Below are 20,055 nucleotides of genomic sequence, written 5' to 3'. Positions count from 1 at the left end.
ATACAACCACTTTCCACACTTACTAATGCTTTCTTTGAAATGTTTCTCTTTTTAAAAACTGTTATTTCTTTGGCCTTGTTGGATCGCCCTTGCAGCATGCGGGATATTTTTAGTTGTGGCATGTGGGCTCTTGTTCCCCGACCAGGAATGAACCCAGGCCCCTTGCATCAGGAGCATGAAGTCTTAGCTACTGGACCACCAGAGGAGTCCTTGAAATGTCTCTTAATTCTGTCTCATTCTTGGCATCCATAATGCCATGGGGCACAGGCACGTTTCCCTGTTCTCTACGATTATTTTCTGTTTCAGCTCTGCCTTCCCTGCACCCAGGGACCATCTTCTCAAGGGGCTGCCTGAGTGGGACTTATTGCCTTACTCAGAACTCCTTAATGAGACAGTTAGGTATCAATACAAGACAAAAAAAAAAAAAAAAAAAGGAAAGGACTCTAATCCTTTCTTACATCATCCATATAGAATGAAAATCCAAATGTATGTGGAAAAAGAATAAACAGTTTAGAAAGGTGGCTCAGGAAAACATTTTCATTAAATGGAGGTTACCAGGGGTTTTCAGAGAGTTCTCGTGTATCGCCTCATTCTAGAACACCCACAGCTTCCCATCTTACTAACAGCTTGCCTTAGTGGGAGGTATATTTCTTATACTTGATGAGCCAATATTGATACATTATTATTAACTGAAATCCATCATTTATATTAGGGTTCACTCCTGATGCAAGCATTGGCAACCACTGATCTTTTAATTGTCTTCATTAAAAACCATGAGCCTTTTCCCATGAGCCTTTTCTAAAATGTTGTTTGGTGGAATCATGCAGTATCTAACCTTTCAGAGTGGCTTCCTTCACTTGGCAATATGTGTTTAAGTTTCCTACATGTCTCTTCATAACTTGATAGCTCTTTTAAAAAATCACTGATAGTATTCCATTGTATAGATCTACCACAGTTTGGGGCTTCCCAGGTGGCATTAGCAGTAAAGAACCTATCCTACCGATGCAGGGGATATAAGAGACACAGGTTTGACTCCTGGGTCAGAAAGATCCCCTGGAGGAGGGCATGGCAACCCACTCCGGTGTTCTTGCCTAGAGAATCCCATGGACAGATGAGCCTGGTGGGCTACAGTTCACAGGCTTGCAAAGAGTCGGACAGAATGAAATGACTTAGCACACAAAGAAAGAGATAGATAGGTCTGACTAATTTAACATTAGAAATCCATGTTAATTAAGAATAAAATTAAGTTTTATCAAAAGGCACCATGCAAAAAATGAAAAGACTGACTTCAGAATAAGAGAAAGTATTTGCAGTTCATAATCAACAAAGTCTAGTATCAAGAACATTTAAAGAACTACAACACAATAGGAAAAAATAAACAACCCAATAGAAAGTAAAGAGGCAAATAACAAAGCAAAACAAACAAACAAAAAAAACAACTGTGCACTTTATAAGAGAAGAAAAAAACCTCCTCGATGAATTTTTATTTTCTGCATCTCAAACACCAAAATTTGCCTTCAAGTTCCTTTGCAAGCTTTTGCCACTAAAGCTTTACTTGAAACCACTTTCATGAGACATCCAGTATAGCCAAACTCAATGTCTCCATGGAAACCTTGTCATTTCTTCCCTTCAAGCTTTTAAAACCTGATACATAAGCTTTGGCTCCTGGAACCTCCCTAGTTGCAATCACAGATATACCATAAATCATCTCTGGTCTGAGGGAGGGGTGCCTACAGTTATCCATTTGTTGTAAAATGCCTCAAGATTCTTATATTCTTCCTTTACATCAGTTTTTTTTTTCTTTCTCTGTTTACTTCCTTTCCCTCAATCAGACATGTCAATTCTTCGAGGTCAGACTGCATGTCTTCTTTCCCTTAAAATCAGTACATTTTAGGATGTACTTTTGCATAGAGTAGATATTTTGGATTAATGCTAGTGAAAAAAGAATGTCTTTTCTGGATAGTTTCTTGGTGTCCATGAGGTCAACATAGTAGCATCTGTAATCACTCTGAAGTTTTGCCCTTCGGCTCATTTGGTTAGAGAAAATATTTCCCTGAAATAAAACTGGTTTCTTTCTGTATTTATCCTTGGTGAGTGTCATCCACATCCATCCCCATTTTCCCTTCTCACAACAAAGAATTCACACAATGCTGTGATCCTGTCTTCTAAATATTTCTTTGTTCAGTCGCTAAGCTGTGTTGACTCTTTGTGACCCCATGGACTGCAGCATGCCAGGCTCCTCTGTCCTCCACCATCTCCCGGAGTTTGTTCAAATTCATGTTCGTTGAGTCAGTGATGCCATCCAACCATTTCGTCCTCTGTTTCCCCCTTCTCCTTCTGCCTTCAATCTTTCCCAGCATCAGGTCTTTTCCAGTGAGTCGGCTCTTCACAACAGGTGGCCAAAGTATTGGAGCTTCAGCTTTAGCATCAGTCCTTCCAATGAATATTTAGGGTTGATTTCCTTTAGGATTTATTGGTTTGATCTCCTTGCTGTCCAAGGGGCTCTCAAGAGTCTTCTCCAGCACCACAAGAGGTCTATCTTAGATCTCAGATCCCAGGTCTTCTGCATCGCGTGGCCACTGCCGAAGTTTGGGTCCCAGTGGTCCTCCTAGAACTTTCGGTCTTTCTTGATGCTGAGCTGTCCTTCACCCTGATGTGTGGATGAATTCTCACACACGCCAGCTTGGTTCCATTGTTTAACTCTTTGGGAGAGTTTCACTTTGGGCTGGTTGAATGACAGAAATGATTTATTTAACATTTATAATTTCCTAGCGTCACAGCTGAGCTAAACTGGAAAAAGCTGCAAATATAACAGCTTATGAACTATCAGTCCGTCAATTCTTATTGAAACTCCAATCCTTTGGCCACCTGATGTGAAGAACTGACTCATTAGAAAAGACCCTGATGCTGGGCAAGATTGAAGACAGGAGGAGAAGGGGACGACAGAGGATGAGATGGTTGGATGGCATCCTTGACTCGACGGACATGAGTTTGAGCTCTGGGACTTGGTAATCGACAGGGAAGCCTGGCGTGCTGCAGTCCATGGAGTCACAAAGAGTCGGACACAACTGAGCGACTGAACTGGTAACAGCTTATGATGGGGTCCCCCCTGCATAGGATCTGCTAAGTGAGAGAGGCACCCAGGGACAAAACAATGATCTAAAAGTTGGCTGTCATGAATGAGAGACAGGGGCCATTATGTGAAGGTGTGTTTCCCCTTTAATCGGTGTGGTAACAACAGGATGGAATGGAAATGGATGTTTCTCTGTGTCTCTCGGAGTCACCTAAGTACAGTCCTCACATGACTGTTAATGCAGATATTGTTCATCCTGTTTGATGAAGGATCTCCACATTTTTACCATCAATATTCTGATGGTAAAATACCATCAATATTCATATTTGTTAATATTTTTAGAAAAATTAACTCTGTTCTATAAATGGGCAAGTAGTACTTTAGTGTGGGCTTTCCAGGAGGCACTAGTGGTAAAGATTGTCTGCCAGTGCAGGAAACGTAAGAGATATGGGTTCAATCTCTTGGTTGGGAAGATCCCCTGGAGGAGGACGTGGCAACCCACTCCAGTATTCTTGCCGGGAGAATCTCATGGACAGAGGAGCCTGGTGGGCTACAGTTCATGGGGTCACAAAGAGTTGGACACAGCTGAGCATCTGAGCACACGAGTGTCTTAGGTAAGAAGGGCTGACTTTACAGGAAGAAGGGAAGAAGCATAACTGTCTGTGTCTATACAGAACTAATTCCCTTGTAAGAATCTCTCTCTCTTTTTATTTTCAAGGAGGATTTCTCCATTAAAACCAAACGGGGCAAGGTGTTACAACTTAAGACTCACACTAACGAACCAAGAAACAATCTGAAACACAGTAAAATTTAACCAGTGTTTGTCTGTTATGGACCAAATCAAATTCATTGATTTGAAGAGTATACATTTATAGTGATTTTACTAAATGACTCTGAATTCTTTTCAAGGATGCACCTAGAGAAATTGGAAAAGACTAGAAAAAATATAAACAAATGATCAATTCAAGGCAAGAACTTTTCTCTAGACACCTTGTTTTGCTCCGACTGTGTTTCATTTCTTTTTACTGCATTTTTAAGAGGAGGGTGTTTGGCAGCTAGTTAGAGGGTTGCACGTCTCTTCTTCGGGGGGAACCAGACAGAGGAATTATGATGTGTGCCATATTGTAAAGGAAACATTTGCTTAGAAACCTGTAAGTGACATTTTTATGCAAGACCTAGTGTTTCCAGGGCCTTGAAAAGGTGGGAAATGTTTTCTTTTCAGAGTGTGAAGAGGATCTCATATTAAAAATAGACCATGCTTACTAGTCTCTGATTAAGAATGGCATGTGTTTTTTTTTTCTCCCACTAGGTGTTGGTGGACCACAAGTATTACATGATTAGCATTGTGATGGAGACCGATTCACCCTGACATAATGTGTCCAAACTGAAAGGTTTTCTCCTTTTCCAGAACTTTTGTACACAGTTTCTGATAGTGTTTGTATAAAATATGAAGTGGTAAAGTTCATAGAGAGTTCTATTAATTTAGTTTCATTAGCTCATCAATTGAAGTATTTAAAATTTTTCTTGTTTTATTTCCAGGAGGGTGGCAGCAAAGATGTAAAAGAAGAGGGCAGGTGGGTTCAATATATTTTGAAGGTCTGATCCACGGTTTGGATGATGGTTTGTGTGTAGAAGTTGAGAATGAAACAGGTGTCAGTAACTGCCATCAGGTTTTTAGTCGAAAACTAGATTAATTTTAATGTCATTTACAGAGAAAGGCAAGACTGAAAGAGGGATAAATATCAGGTAGGTGATCCAGAGGTCGGTTTTAGACATACTAAGTTTAAGATAGTGGTGAGATAGCTAAGTGATCATGTCAAACAGAAAGATAGGGAAGAGATGTCTGGATTGAGCCCATCTATTTAGAGATCCCCACCAGTGGCTCAGTGGTAAAGAATTTGCCTGCAGTGCAAGAGATACAGTACACCCAGGTTGGATCCCTGGTTTGGGGTACCGGATATGGCTACCCACTCTAGTATTCTTGCCTGGAGAATCCCATGGATAGAGGAGCCTGGTGGGCTACAGTCCATGGGGTTGCACAGAGTGGGACATGACTGAGTGACTGAGCAGGCACTCATGCATGATATGCTGCTGCTGCTGCTGCTGCTGCGTCGCTTCAGTCGTGTCCCACTCTGTGCGACTCCATAGACGGCAGCCCACCAGGCTCCGCCATCCCTGGGCTTCTCCAGGCAAGAACACTGGAGTGGGTTGCCATTTCCTCCTCCAATGCATGAAAGTGAAAAGTCAAAGTGAAGTCGCTCAGTCGTGTCTGACTCTTCGCAACCCCATGGACTGCAGCCTACCAGGCTCCTCCGCCCATGGGATTTTCCAGGCAAGAGTACTGGAGTGGGGTGCCATTGCCTTCTCCCACGCACGATATAGATGATTTTTAACACCAAAATGATGGGTAAGATGGCACAGAGTTGTACTTCTCAACTCTTGAAGTTGGACTACAGAGATCCTGGGACAATTATTTAAAGCACATATTCCTAGGCTCTAACTCACCTGTTGAGTAAGAATTTCCAGGGTTTGTTAAGTGCTCATCTGTGTTTTTAATAAACACTAGTTGCTTCTAAGTATACCTGGGAAACACTGGATAAGACAAAGCATAAGGACCAAGTTCAGAAGAATTCCAGTGTTTCAAGGTGTGTGTATGTGGGTGGAAAGGAGCAGGATGTGAATACCAGGAAGGAAGATGAGAGAACACAGGGAACATTAGAAACTGTGAATCTAAACCAAAAATGGATGCTCTCAATTGCTCCGCTCCAGACCTATCAAACATTCCCATACATACAATTCAGTTCAGTTCAGTTGCTCAGTCATGTCTGAGTCTTTGCGACCCCATGAATTGCAGCATGCCAGGCCTCTCTGTCCATCACCAACTCCCAGAGTTCACTCAAACTCACGTCCATCGAGTTGGTGATGCCATCCAGCCATCTCATCCTTGGTTGTCCCCTTCTCCTCCTGCCCCCAAACCCTCCCAGCATCAGAGTCTTTTCCAATGAGTCAACTCTTCGCATGAGGTGGCCAAAGGACTGGAGTTTCAGCTTTAGCATCATTCCTTCCAAGGAACACCCAGGGTTGATCTCCTTTAGAATGGACTGGTTGGATCTCCTTGCAGTCCAAGGGACTCTCAAGAGTCTTTTCCAACACCACAGTTCAAAAGCATCAATTCTTCTGCGCTCAGCTTTCTTCACAGTCCAACTCTCACATCCATACATGACCACTGGAAAAACCATAGCCTTGACTAGACGGACCTTTGTTGGCAAAGTAATGTCTCTGCTTTTCAATATGCTATCTAGGTTGGTCATAACTCATACATACAATTACTCAGGCACAAAAAGGAAACAAAATTGGGTCATTTGTAGGGATGTGGACAGACCTAGAGACTGTCATACAGAGTGAAGTAAGTCAGAAAAAAAAATGTTGCTTATTAACACATATATGTGGAATCTAGAAAAATGGTATAGATCTTGTTTGCAAAGCAGAAGTAGAGACACAGACGTAGAGAACAAACGTACGGACACCTAGGAGGAAGTGGGGTGGTGGTGGGATGAATTGGGAGATTGAGACTGACATGGATTCACCGCTATGTGTAACACAGATAATGAACTGCAGCACAAGGAGCTCCACTCAGTGCTCTGTGGTGACCTAAATGGGAAGAAAATAAAAAGAGAGAGGATGTATGTAAACATACAGCTGATTCGCTTTGCTGTTCAGCAGAAAAGAACAGAAGAGTGTGAAGCAACTATACTCCAATAAAAATTAATTTAAAAAACAGTCCCACAAAATGACTTTATTTTATATCCTCTCATTTCATATTACTTCTGAAGTCATCACTGTCTTTCCCATCTATTTTACCCAATCATAAAGCAATCAGAGTTTTGCTCTTCCTGTGTTTAAAATATCATCTCTCTATAATAAAACAATGCCCTAGGAGCCAAATAAGTTTATTTTAACCAATTCTAGAAGGTAGAGATAAAAATCCTGGCCTCATACTTGCAAAAAGCCCCAGAACTCTTTCTGCTCCAGTGGCATCTGACCATTAGAATGTGAGTCTTTACAATCATGAACAGTAAGTAGAAAGAGGCTGTGAAGGCCACATGTGAGGTGTGACATTCTTTTCTGTGAATCTCATAATTGCCATTTTGATTTTATTGTGGTTTACTTCATTTGCCACAGTGCTATGCTGCTAAGTCGCTTCAGTTGTGTCCGACTCTGTGTGACCCCATAGACAGCAGCCCACCAGGCTCCTCTGTCCCTGGGATTCTCCAGGCAAGACTACTGGAGTGGGTTGCCATTTCCTTCTCCCACAGTGCTGTTGGAAGAACCAAAAGAGTCTGAATTAAAGCTCTTGCTTCTAGCTAAGCCAGAGCCTTTGAAAGGGAGAAGGGCTGCTGCTTTGCATTTCAATGTCACAGCCTACACCCTAAATACAGGTCAGATTACATTCATTTAGATCAAAAGGAATTTCTTTAGTTATTTGTTTACAGATTTAAAGTTAAAGAAAAGAATTAAATAGTGCGAACATATATACTGAACTGGCCTTCTCTCCATTTTTGTTTGAAATGGACTGAGCCTGTTCTGTAAGGTTCGAGGATTCTATTTTCCATCCTTTCTATCTAATGTTTAAGTGAAGGTAGGTTTAGCTGATCTGTTTTATCTCTACGTGACATGCGTTTTCCTTCTTTTTTGGCTCTATTCTCCCTTTTGGCTCTTGACTTCTATCACTATTCTGGAAAGGCAGGAAGTCAGCCAGAATAAAATGAAGCCTAGCAGATTTTCAAATCGCATTTATTTAGGACAGTAATTCCAGTGGCAGGAAGCCCACCATTAGCAAGGATATATTAGCTATTTTTATTACTCGATCTGTATTATTGTCGGTCTGAATTCCTTGTCTGTCATAAACCCAGAAGAAAACAGTTAGCAGATTTATGATTTTGCAGTGTCTTTGAGATGTTACATTAAATACCTGGTTCACAGTTCTCTGGAGGGAAACTTCACCCCCTGGAAACATGAGAGGCCAAGGGGTTGGGGTGACTTTAGAAGCAGAGTTGGGCTTCTGTGCATTGCAGAGCTCTGTTTATTTCTCCAACTAAGTCGAGAGTTGTGAGCCTCAAAGACATAGTCAAGAACCCTGTCTTCTTGTTTTTGCCTACTTCTAACTGCCAGTCAAGGGAACGACTTCAAAAGCTGAAATCTGGACTCAACGTATTGAAGATATACTTCTTTTTAAACATTTATTTAATTTTTTGCTCTACCAGGGTTTAGTTGCTGAATGTGGGATCTAGCTCCCTGACCAGGGATAGAACTTGGGCTCCCTACATTGGAGCACAGAGTCTTAGCTACTGGACCGTGAGGGAAATCCCTCAAAGACATATTTCGGAGCCATTCATATTGTAGGTATGGACTACCCAATCCCAAAACCTGTTGATGAAATTTACACTAACAAAATCTCAATATAATGGTGTATGGGGCATATCATCAAAAGCTATGGGGAAGAGCTAGTTGTCAAAAAGCATCTGGATTTCAAGGCAATATCTGTCCCTATATAACCTCCAAGAATTATGACCAGTGCTTCTTATTATGGCTTTTGCACCTCCGTACATTTCATTTAAGTTATTCACCTCAAGAAGAATAGATGTTATTCCTAGAACTCCAGGAGCATTTGCCTGATGGGTATGAAAGCAAAAGAAGTAAGGAGGAATACTCCAAGAACAGTAAGGGAGGGTTTGCCTTCTAACATTGACCTTGTTTGGCTTCCTGGGCAATTAGTGTCCTGAGGAGGTGATACAATGAATGGTGGAAGTGATGATGGAAAGAGTGCTCAATTAAATTATAAAAATAGGGCTTCCCTGGTGGCTCAGTGGTAGAGAATCTGCCTGCAATGCAGGAGACTTGCAGGAGATATGGGTTCAGTTCTTGGATTGGGAAGATCCCCTGGAGAAGGAAATGGCAATCCACTCCAAGACTCATTCCTGGAAAATTCAATGGACAGAGGAGCCTGGCAGGCTACAGTCCATGGGGTGGCAGAGTTGGATGTGACTGAGTGACTAAACAACAACAACGTTACAAAAATACAGATTTTGGTCAAGTCACTTATCATCTGTGGAAGCTATTTTCTGCATCTATAAAAGAGACCATCACACTTTTGTTCCACAGTATTTCTTTTTTTTGGTAAAGGTCAAGAAAGATGTTTGAAACAAATCCTGTAAATCTCTAAAATTTTATACAAATTTTAAGGTAGTTTTAAATACTTTAATGCTATTTGAGATAACAAATGCATAACAGTTTAAGGAAATCAAAAAGTCTTAATGCAACTAGTATACCAGTACTAGTTGAAATTGTACTAGCGTAGGTGGAGGAGGCAGTGATGGTTGCCACCCGTTGAGGATCTAACATATGCTAAGAGCTGTTTTAAGTATCAGGTTCCTTATGTGCATTGTTTTCATATTTACAATAACATTGTAGATTAATCAACTCCATAAATGAAGAAGCTAAGTTTCAGAGAGAAGTGAAGACATTTGTCCAAAATTACTCAGCAGGTAAGGGCAGAACAGTGTGAGTCCCCAGTAGGTGAGGATCACATGTATGTGAGCAGAAGCAAAGGATGCAGATTGTATCTGCAGATTGTATCCATTTTCAGTATTTTGCTTTTCTTCCTCATTGAAGCTGCTGTTACTCCATTTTTAATCTCATATTTCCATTTTTATTCTAGGACCCATCATTTCTCTTATTTATTTATTTTTATTTTTCCATCTTTTGACCACATAGAGTCTTAACCACTGGACTATGACACAAGTTCTATCTCTTAGTTTTTTGTTTTTGTTTTTTTGAAAACTGGCATGGTTGCAAGAGACTCTGAAATTGCTGAAATCTTCATGCGCAGTTCAGCCTGTAAAATATACAGAATCAAGTGATGAGCATACTGCATATAATATGTGACTCTCTAAGTTTCCAAAATAAAAACCAAAAAACCTGGTGGAGACTTTGAAAATGCTTCTATCCAAATAAATGCATCAGTGAGACTAATGTCAGAGGAAAATGGAAGATAGCTTTACAAAGTATGTTGCTGCTGCTGCTGCTAAGTCGCTTCAGTCGTGTCCGACTCTGTGCGACCCCATAGACGGCAGCCCACCAGGCTCCCTCATCCCTGGGATTCTCCAGGCAAGAACACTGGAGTGGCTTGCCATTTCCTTCTCCAATGCATGAAAGCGAAAAGTGAAAGTGAAGTTGCTCAGTCGTGTCCGACTCTTCAGGACCCCATGGACTGCAGCCCATCAGGCTCCTCTGCCCATGGGATTTTCCAGGCAAGAGTACTGGAGTGGGGTGCCATTTTCTTCTCCTACGTTACTTACTGGAAAATATCCCTGAAATTGTGAGATCTTCTTTACCCCAAGTGAATGCTACTGAAATAAATCTCCAAATGACTAAGCTTTGCAAAGATCAAGCAAGATTGTTTTACAAATATAGCAAAATAATGTAATAAGCATACTTAAATAATGATGCAGCAACTTTCAGACCATTAAAACTGAGTTCCTAGGAAACTAAAAATATATAATATGGAAAAAATACCCCACATGATCAATTATACCAATCATTGTAAAATATTACTAAGAGGAATAAAACATTATTTATCAGTTCAACTATAAGGAAGCACAAAGAAATTATTCATTTCAATTAAAGGAAATATCATTAATATGCAATTCATAGAAAAACTTGTTATCAAAACAGTCAAATGAAAAGGAGATAAAAATTTTCACCCATCAAAAGACCAAGGGCTTAGAAAATTTGGGGAATCCCCTGGTAGTCCGCTGGCTAGGACTCAGAGCTTTCACTGCAAGGGCTTGGGTTTAATACATGATGGAGGAACTGAAATCCTACAAGCCACATGGCACAGCCGAGAAAAAAAAAAAAAAAGGCTTAGAAATTTCAACCTTGTAAGGCTTTCTATTATAGGGTGACTTGTTGCTGATGGGGGGGGGGAAGGAGATTAAAACCTTTATGAAAAGATGTTTGGAAGCATTCTTAAGTAACTTAAAAAGTTTCATATGCTTTGGTCCATTAATTCTATTTCTAAGCAAATAGAAATAAAACATATGCCAAGTATTCATTTCATTGTTATTTTTCATAGTCAAAAGTTAGAAAAACACTATGCTCAAAAATACAGAAGTGTTTTAACCAGTATAATTTCTATGACAGTGCTTTTTTAGGTATTAACAATAATATATTCTAGAATGTTATCTAATAGAATGGCTTGTAATAAGGTGGAAAAAGCAACTATACAAACATGCATACTGAATATATATACACATAACTTTGCTTCAAAGTATATAGCAGAGAAAAAATACTAGACAAAAATCCACTAAATTTGGAGGCATAAGATTTAGTTTTTGTTGATAAGCTTTTGCATTCCTAAGCTTTATACAAAGGGTATATAATAAAAACCTTAAATAAAATTGCTCATAAGCATATTACACAAAATTCAAGTAAATTGAATTACGCTGAGCAAAATAATTATTCTGACTATTAATTAAGTAAGGAACTAACTTCAGTAGACCATCATTTCATTTTAAAGAACAAAATATTTAAAATTTCCAAAGGAGTATTGTATGACATTTTATTTGGTTTTAGGAGGACCCTAAGATTATTAGACATTAAATCCTTCAATTGTTGAAAATGAATACCTCACAACTGCTTTCCTTTCCTGGAAGTGGAATTTGTACTTTTTCCTATTTCTACTGTTACATTTTCTTAGTTGCCCAAATAAACTATACTCAGAGAGATAATGTTTTGGCAACCCATACTGGTTGTTTCTTTCTTCAGAGTGACTTAAAAAGTAAATCCTTCAGGAGAACATTTCTTTAGCTTACTTTTTCATTATTTCCAGAGGCAAAAACTGGCAGGGCAATTTATAATTCAATTTTTGCTAAATCCATGACACCCAATATATATGTCAGGCATTTCAACGGCAGGGTACTTTGGGGATAGGTGATAAATTGTACTGATTATAAGTGCAAGCTGTTCTTCTAAAAACATCATATCAAAAAGAAGGTAGGTATTATTAGGAAAATGTAATGTATCTTTAGATTGTCTAGAAACATCAGAGATAATCGGTTCATGTGAATATATTCCCCTTAGTGTTCTACAGCAAAATATGACAGTTCTTACCAAGCTTTTGATAGCACTCATCTGGAGAGAAAGCCTAAAGGTTCACAGGCCTGTCGTGGGCTGGTCGACTTCCAGCAGCCACGTAGCTGTTAGTAGTGCAATAATTCATACCTGCCAGCATGACTCACTCTGAAACCCGAAACATGGCCCTAATCATTTTAGGACTCTGTGGGTATACATGAGTAGTATAAATATTATTTTATAATATAATCTCCTCTGATCTTTTTAAACATCCTTTCAGTGTTCCAGATATTTCCCTGTGTGATATGGATGGCTTAAGCAAAGCCCTGGAATCCCCTAGGTTATCTTCAAAAAATGCTGGAAAAAGTAGACGATTGAAATATAAAAATCCATTCTGGAGCTATATGTGCCTCTGCGTGTGTGTGTGAGTGTTTGTATGCACATATGCTGTAGTTAAGCTTGGCATTCCATTAATGAGTGAAGTAATTAAGCAAAGCAAACGAGTAGGTCCCCCCAGGTCTAAGACGAGGGAATGGGCTGGGGAGCCTTTCACCTCTAGGTCAACGGTTTCTGTTTAATCGGGCTGTTAATGACTAAAAGTCATTGTTTCCATCTGAGAGCTGTTTGGTCTCCATGTGAAGTGAGTTGGTGGTCTGCTCTCAGTTTCTCCTGTGCGAATGTACAGATTGTGAAATTCACGGCTGCTTTTTGCTCCACTGTTGGACAAATCAGTAATAGCAACAACCGATCAGCTAAAAAACAAAAAAGCATGCTATTTGAGGGCAATAACAAAACTCTCTCTGGGACAGAGCACACCACAAGAATAAGATGTCTTTCTAAATACAGAAAGCTATGCTAAAATAATTGACAGTTTGTGTATTCACTTGGACTACTTTTTAGTAGGCTTTTTATTTGCAGAGTTGATTTCCCCAAAATAAACTGATTTGAACTTCAGAATATGTGTGTGATGTAAGCTATGCTGATAAGAAACTAAAACTCAGAAACCAAAGCTCCAAGAGGTCAGGGCTGCCTAAGATCAAGTAGTCAGTTTTCACATGAGTGCTGGAATAGCTTGTTGTTAGAGGACTAGCGGAGGACTTCCAAACATCGGGAGAATTGGGGTAGAAAAGAAAAGCCCATGATACTCCTGAAGGATGTCAGTATGGGGAAAATCAAAGTAGAAATTAGCACGATGTGTTCACAAATTGTACACATTACAGGGATTTTACATTCTGTGTTCACACAGGAATACATTCAAATAGATTTTAACTTGCATGTACAACTCCATTAAGGAACACCCAGTGTGTTCACACAGACTAGGGTTATGGTAAAAAGAATCAATTGTGAGCGGTGTTTTCTCAACAGGAAAGGTAGCTTAAAGATCGTGTCAGAACAAAACACATAACTGTTTATGAGGAAGCAGATGTGAAACGGCTGCTGGAAATAGACAAGAAGTATACAGACCTCCTTTGTGAGAAGTGCACAACAGCTGGAAGATAAAGGCTATTATGATTCTAATAGAAGTGAATAATACGTCTTGATTAGAGAAGAAAGGCTTCTGATAACCCCAAAGCTAAAAGATGTGATTGTGGGATTTTCCAGTCCAAAGGATTCCCAAAGTCCACAGAGCGTCCAACAGGGGCTGGGAGGGCAAACCCAACCAGGTCTCAGCTGGGGTTGGAAAACAGTGGGATCCGTTTTGGCTTTCACCATGACAAGGGCGTGAATGGTCAAGGTCAGATCCCCAGTTTCAGTCCCACCCCCGAACCCTTGTCCTGTCCTCTTGCTAAGAGCACTCTGACCAATAAACACTGCTATCCCTTTTCTCACCACTCTTTCTCTGTAGACCCAAGACTCTAATTCCAAGACTGACAAAGCAAGAAAGTCAGTACCCATGACTTTCACACCTTGATCTTTTTATTTTTTAATATTTTTATTTTATGTAGACCATTTAAAAGTCTTGATTAAATTTGGTACAACATTGCTTCTTGTTTCTGTTTTGGCTTTTTGGCCGCAAGGTATGTGCAATCTTAGCTCCCCAACCAGGGCTCAAACCCTCACCCCCTGAACTGGAAGGTAAGTCTTAACCACTGTACCACCAGGGAAGTCCCCACACTTTGATCTTTACTTATCCTTCACCTTCTTAAATTTTGCCTCCGCTTTTAAATGCTATTCCTACCAAGTATCACTAAACTGAAGCCTTAAGCTAATGAATTCTTTTCAGGTAACATCTTATTAGACACTTCCTTTTTCTGGAAGCTCTTTTCTGTCTTAACTTCCCCAAGTTTGTTCTCTCTAACTTCAGTCAACTCTGTAGGCTTCTCTGGCTTCATCAGCTCCCTAACACCCATGTTCTGTAGGATCCAATGCTTGACTTTCTCTTCTTTTTTATTAAAATGTCTGCTAAGAGGGCAAAATGATACCTGCCTCACAGTTATGCTGTGAAAAACAAAAGGGCCCTTATTAAAGTACCTAGACACGCTCTTTGCTCTAAGAAGTCTCTCTTGAAATTGGGTATACCTTTTCCTTCCAACAGTATGCTTTTCAAATAGATTAAAAATATTCCAAGGCTCCTCTGGGTGGTTAAAAATCCACCTGCCAGTCTTCTATCCTTGGTGCAGGAAGATCCCACATGCAACAGGGCAAAGAAGCCCATGTGCCTCAACTACTGAAGCTGGTGTGTTCTAGAGCCGTGCTCTGCAACAAGAGAAGCTGCTGCAACGAGAAGTCTGCATACCACAGCAAAGAGTAGCCCCCACTCACTGCCCTAGAGAAAGCCCCTGTGCAGCAACAAAGACCCAGTGCAGCCAAAAATAAATGAATAAATCCTAAAAAAAAAATTCTAAGTGCTTCTCAGGTATTCTTCTTTTAAAAATAAAATCATTCTCCATATTGAAATCCTATGTTCTAGTACCTTTTGCAGAGAATAAACAACTCAATGGCATTGTTCTAAGCCTGCCTGATGTACTGAGAGATTCAGCAGTCTGAACTTATCTAACTGTGAGATTTGTGTCAACTATATATATATTTGCATAAGTCCTAAGAGAAACTAGCCACCTTTTAAAGGACAAGCTTATAGACTCAATAATTTTTATAAAAGTTATTATGCATAAATATCAAATGACTGTAACAACACAAATCTGAAAATGAAATTTCCTCCTTGTGGTGGTGGAATGACATGAGCAGACTTGGGCAAACCTCAGCTTTAGATCTGGTGGATCCAATGATGGAACACTCTTAAATTGATGGCTAACTGGAATTTGATGCAATAGAGTCCCTGACAACAAAGAAATGACCATTTATAAAAACAAGAATACAGCAAGGCTTTTGGTATAAAATATACCAGACCTAACCAAGTTAGATTTCTCTGAAATTATTCCAGCCACTGGGCCCCTTATTATAATCTATATAATTTGGTTTCGTTGATGTAGTTGTTCGGATGATTTATGCTACTGATAATAGAAGCTTATAAATTTTTTGAAGGGAAGTCTAGGCCTTCCTGGTAGACTGTGTTTTAATTCACTTACACAACCCATTTCTACTACAGCGGCTTAAGTCTTTTATATAAATCAGAAGTGCCTGCTCTTTCCAAACTCTTGTCTATGCCCTTGTATAGCCATTAAAACCACGTCAGGGTGGAATGTATAATAATTGGCAGAATGTTGGATCTAATCCACTTTCTGTCTATCTAAAGCTGTGTTCTGACTTACAGATCTACAGAGAAGATGGATGAAGTATTCTCATTTTTCATCAGTTGTTTTCAATTCAATATTTATAGCAAAACAAAAAAGGAGAAAACCATGTGCTTATATAAAATGAAATGCAATCATGAAGTAACTATTGATGGAGTTTCATACCAGCATCATAATTGGTGAACTGATTGATGAAGGAAAGAAAGACCGAGACTAGAAGTCTTAGGACTGAGCCCTGAGCGACTCAGAACAGAAGACAACGAGCTGTCAAAGCAGTCTGAGCATGAAGGGCCATTAACCAAGGAAGACATTGACAGTTTATTTTCACTGAGAAGCCAAGAGAGAGAATGTTTGGTTATGAAGAGACGGTGAGAAGCAGAAGGGAAGAAGTAATGGGGTTGAGTATTTTAGAACTTGAGCATCTTTAAATGCTGATGGGAAGTATCCAGAAGACATAATATAGATGAGAGAAGGAAAGTGGTACTCAGAGAGGTCTTGTTTATGTGGGTTGTTTCTAAGGCTATTTACTGTGTAAGAAACTAATATTGAGAAATTATTGATACCCTTGTATTAATTCAAGCTGCCATAACAACCCATTACATATCAACAGAAATAACATGTTTTTATTTTAAAAAATGCTGTCTTCCAAAATAAAAATAAATTAGTGATGAGTGGCATTGTTTCAATTTTTTTTTCAATTCTCTTTAATATCACGTCCAATAGATGACATCTGGGTTCTCACTGCTGCCTCTGCATTCCATCTGTTGCCTTACGTTGTTTTGGTTAATGTGTATTGAGAAAATCTGGCCCCACACAGATATACGGTTGGATAAGGCAACTGTATCAGTATTTTTCTCTGATACCAAACTAGAACCTATCACATGGTTGTTTCTGAAAAATTAGCTATTTTGTCCGTCAGTCATTCTTTCAAGTAGAATGGTGTTTCATGAAAATATCTCTTAATTCAAACAATTGCACTAGTATTTTCCTTCGAAAGAACTACCATTTATCACTACATAGTTGAAGTCTTCTAATCTGTTACATTGCTATTGTTCAGTCATTAAGTTGTGTTAGACTCTTTGCCACCCCGTGGGATGCAGCACTCCAGGCTCTTCTGTCCTCCACTATCTCCTGGAGTTTGCTCAGATTTATGTCCATTGAGTTGGCAATGCGATCTAACCATCTCATCCTCTGTTGCCCCTTCGCCTTTTACCTTCAATCTTTTGCAGCATCAGGGTTTTTTCCAATGAGTTAGCTCTTCATATCAGGTGGTCAAAGTATTAGTGCTTCAGCTTCGGCATCAGTCCTTCCAATGCATATTCAGGGTTGACTTCATTTAGGATTGACTGGTTTGATCTTGCAGTCCAAGGGACTCTCAAGAGTCTTGCCCAATACCATAGTTCAAAAGCATCAACTTTTCGGTGCTCAGCTTTCCTTATGGTCCAACTCTCACATCCATACATGACCACTGGAAAAGCCATAGTTTTGACTGTGCAAACCTTTGTTGGCAAAGTGATATCTCTGCTGTCTTCCTATTATGTTACCCAGAATATTAAAAAGATGTACACTTAAGGAAGATGGCAATGATGACCCTGTATGCAAGTCAGGAAAAAAGACACAGATGTGTATAACGGACTTTTGGTCTCAGAGGGAGAGGGAGAGGGTGGGATGATTTGGGAGAATGGGAATTCTAACATGTATACTATCATGTAAGAATTGAATCGCCAGTCCATGTCTGACGTAGGGTGCAGCATGCTTGGGGCTGGTGCATGGGGATGACCCAGAGAGATGTTGTGGGGAGGGAGGTGGGAGCGGGGGTCATGTTTGGGAACGCATGTAAGAATTAAAGATTTTAAAATTAAAAAAAAAAATAAATTAATTAAAAAAAAAAGATGTACACTTAAGAATTGAGGTTTAATAAAATTAACATTTTATTGCTTCATCAAAGTCATTCTTAAGTAACATTTGTTTTTTATTTTTCAAGTGCAAGTATGTGAAAGTGAAGACAACGTATGATTGACACTAAGGTAGCCACAGTGCCGCCTTCCATTGGCTTGGCTTCATCCATGCAAATGTCAAGATAACAATGCCTCAGTACTTTATGGGAATAGTTTGACTATTTGTGGAGCCTATGAAAGTTTCTATAGAACTCCTGGGGTCCATGAAACACACTTTGAGAACAGTACTGTAAGAGTTTACTATGTAAAGGCAGGATTTAAGTCAGCTTGAAAAATATTATTAAATAAATATTGCTGGGACTATCAGAGATTTATCTGGAAAGAAACAAGCTACATTTTTACCTAATATCATATAAATAAAATTTTAATGGATTAAATATTTACATATCTATGGTTTTATTAGCTAAAACTATTAGAAGAAAGGCAGATATGTATCTAATTTAGGAATGAAGAAGACTTTTCTCTGCAAAAACACAAAAGAAAAATCACAAAAGAAGTACAGCTTGAAAGACTCTATATTGAACAGCCTTGGAGTTTACAGAAATTTAAACAAAATGGCAAACTGAGAAAACAGAGTTTGCAACATATGTAAAGATTAAAGAGTTGCGTCTTTCATACACAACAAGCTAATATGAACTCATAAGGAAAAAGGAAAACATGATGACAGATAATTCTCAACAAAAGAACCATGAATGACTAATGAACAAATGAATAACAATGTTTAATTTTCTATAGATACAACCATTAAATGAAAACCAGTGGGAGTGGGAAAAATGATTGTATTAATTATCTATTGCTATTGAAGAAATTACCCCCAAATTTTGTAGCTTAAAATAATAAACTGTTTCTCACAGTTTCTGTGGGTCAAGAATCTGGAGGCATCTGAGCTGAGTGATTCTAGCTCAAGGTTTCTTATAAAGTTGCAGTCTTTTCAAGATTAGACTAAGGCTGAAGGGCCCTGCTTCAAACTCATGCCATGTCTTCTTTTCCATTGGGCTTGGAACAACATGGCAGCTCAATTTGCCCAGTGCAAGCAGTGAGAGAGAGGTTGAAAGAACAAGAAAGAAGCAGTCTTTCATAACCCAATCTCTGAAGTGATAGCTTATCATGTCTACTATATTCTATTTAATAGGACAAGTCATTATGTGTAGCCCACACTGAAGGAGAGAGAATCATTGGAGACTATGTCTTAGAGGCTACCTAAACTCCGGGGGTTGGAGAAGGCAATGGCACCCCACTCCAGTACTCTCGCCTGGAAAATCCCATGGGCGGAGGAGCCTGGTGGGCTGCAGTCCATGGGGTCGCTAAGAGTCAGACACGACTGAGCGACTTCACTTTGACTTTTCACTTTCATGCACTGGAGAAGGAAATGGCAACCCACTCCAGTGTTCTTGCCTGGAGAATCCCAGGGACGGTGGAGCCTGGTGGGCTGCCGTCTATGGGGTCGCACAGAGTCAGACAGGACTGGAGCAACTTAGCAGCAGCAGCAGCAGCAGCAGGAAACTCCGAGGGTTGGTGATGGACAGGGAGGCCTGGTGTGCTGCGATTCATGGGGTCGCAAAGAGTCAGACATGACTGAGTGACTGAACTGAACTGGATTGAACACAATAATAGTCTCCAAAATGGTCACAGAGCAGTGAAACAGGGGGTAAAGGTACTATTTCCATCTCTTTTGCAGTCAATTATGCAATATATATCAAAACTTTAAACATCTTCTTGGCCCTTGTGACGTGGCAATTCTATCTCTAAAAAATAACCAATACAAAGAATATGTAAAAGAAACTCATGGTGACATAAATTATAATAGTGGATAATAGGAAGAAACTTAAATTTCTAATAATATAAAAATAGCTAAATAAATTATACATCCCAAGAGTTTAAAATTTATAGCCCTTAAATATCAAAAAATTTTAATAACAAAGACAATTACTTGTGATTTATAGTTTACTGGGGATGTTTATGGGTTTCCCCAGAGAAGGCAATGGCTCCCCATTCCAGTACTCTTGCCTGGAAAATCCCATGGATGGAGGAGCCTGGTAGGCTGCAGTCCATGGGGTTGCTACGAGTCAGACACGACTGAAAGACTTCACTTTCACTTTTCACTTTCCTGCATTGGAGAAGGAAATGACAACCCACTCCAGTGTTCTTGCCTGGAGAATCTCAGGAATGGTGGAGCCTGGTGGGCTGCCGTCTATGGGGT

This window comes from Ovis aries, chromosome 2 (assembly GCF_016772045.2).
Source record: "Ovis aries strain OAR_USU_Benz2616 breed Rambouillet chromosome 2, ARS-UI_Ramb_v3.0, whole genome shotgun sequence".
Classification (NCBI taxonomy): domain Eukaryota; kingdom Metazoa; phylum Chordata; class Mammalia; order Artiodactyla; family Bovidae; genus Ovis; species Ovis aries.
Note: the sequence above shows the minus strand (reverse complement) of the source record.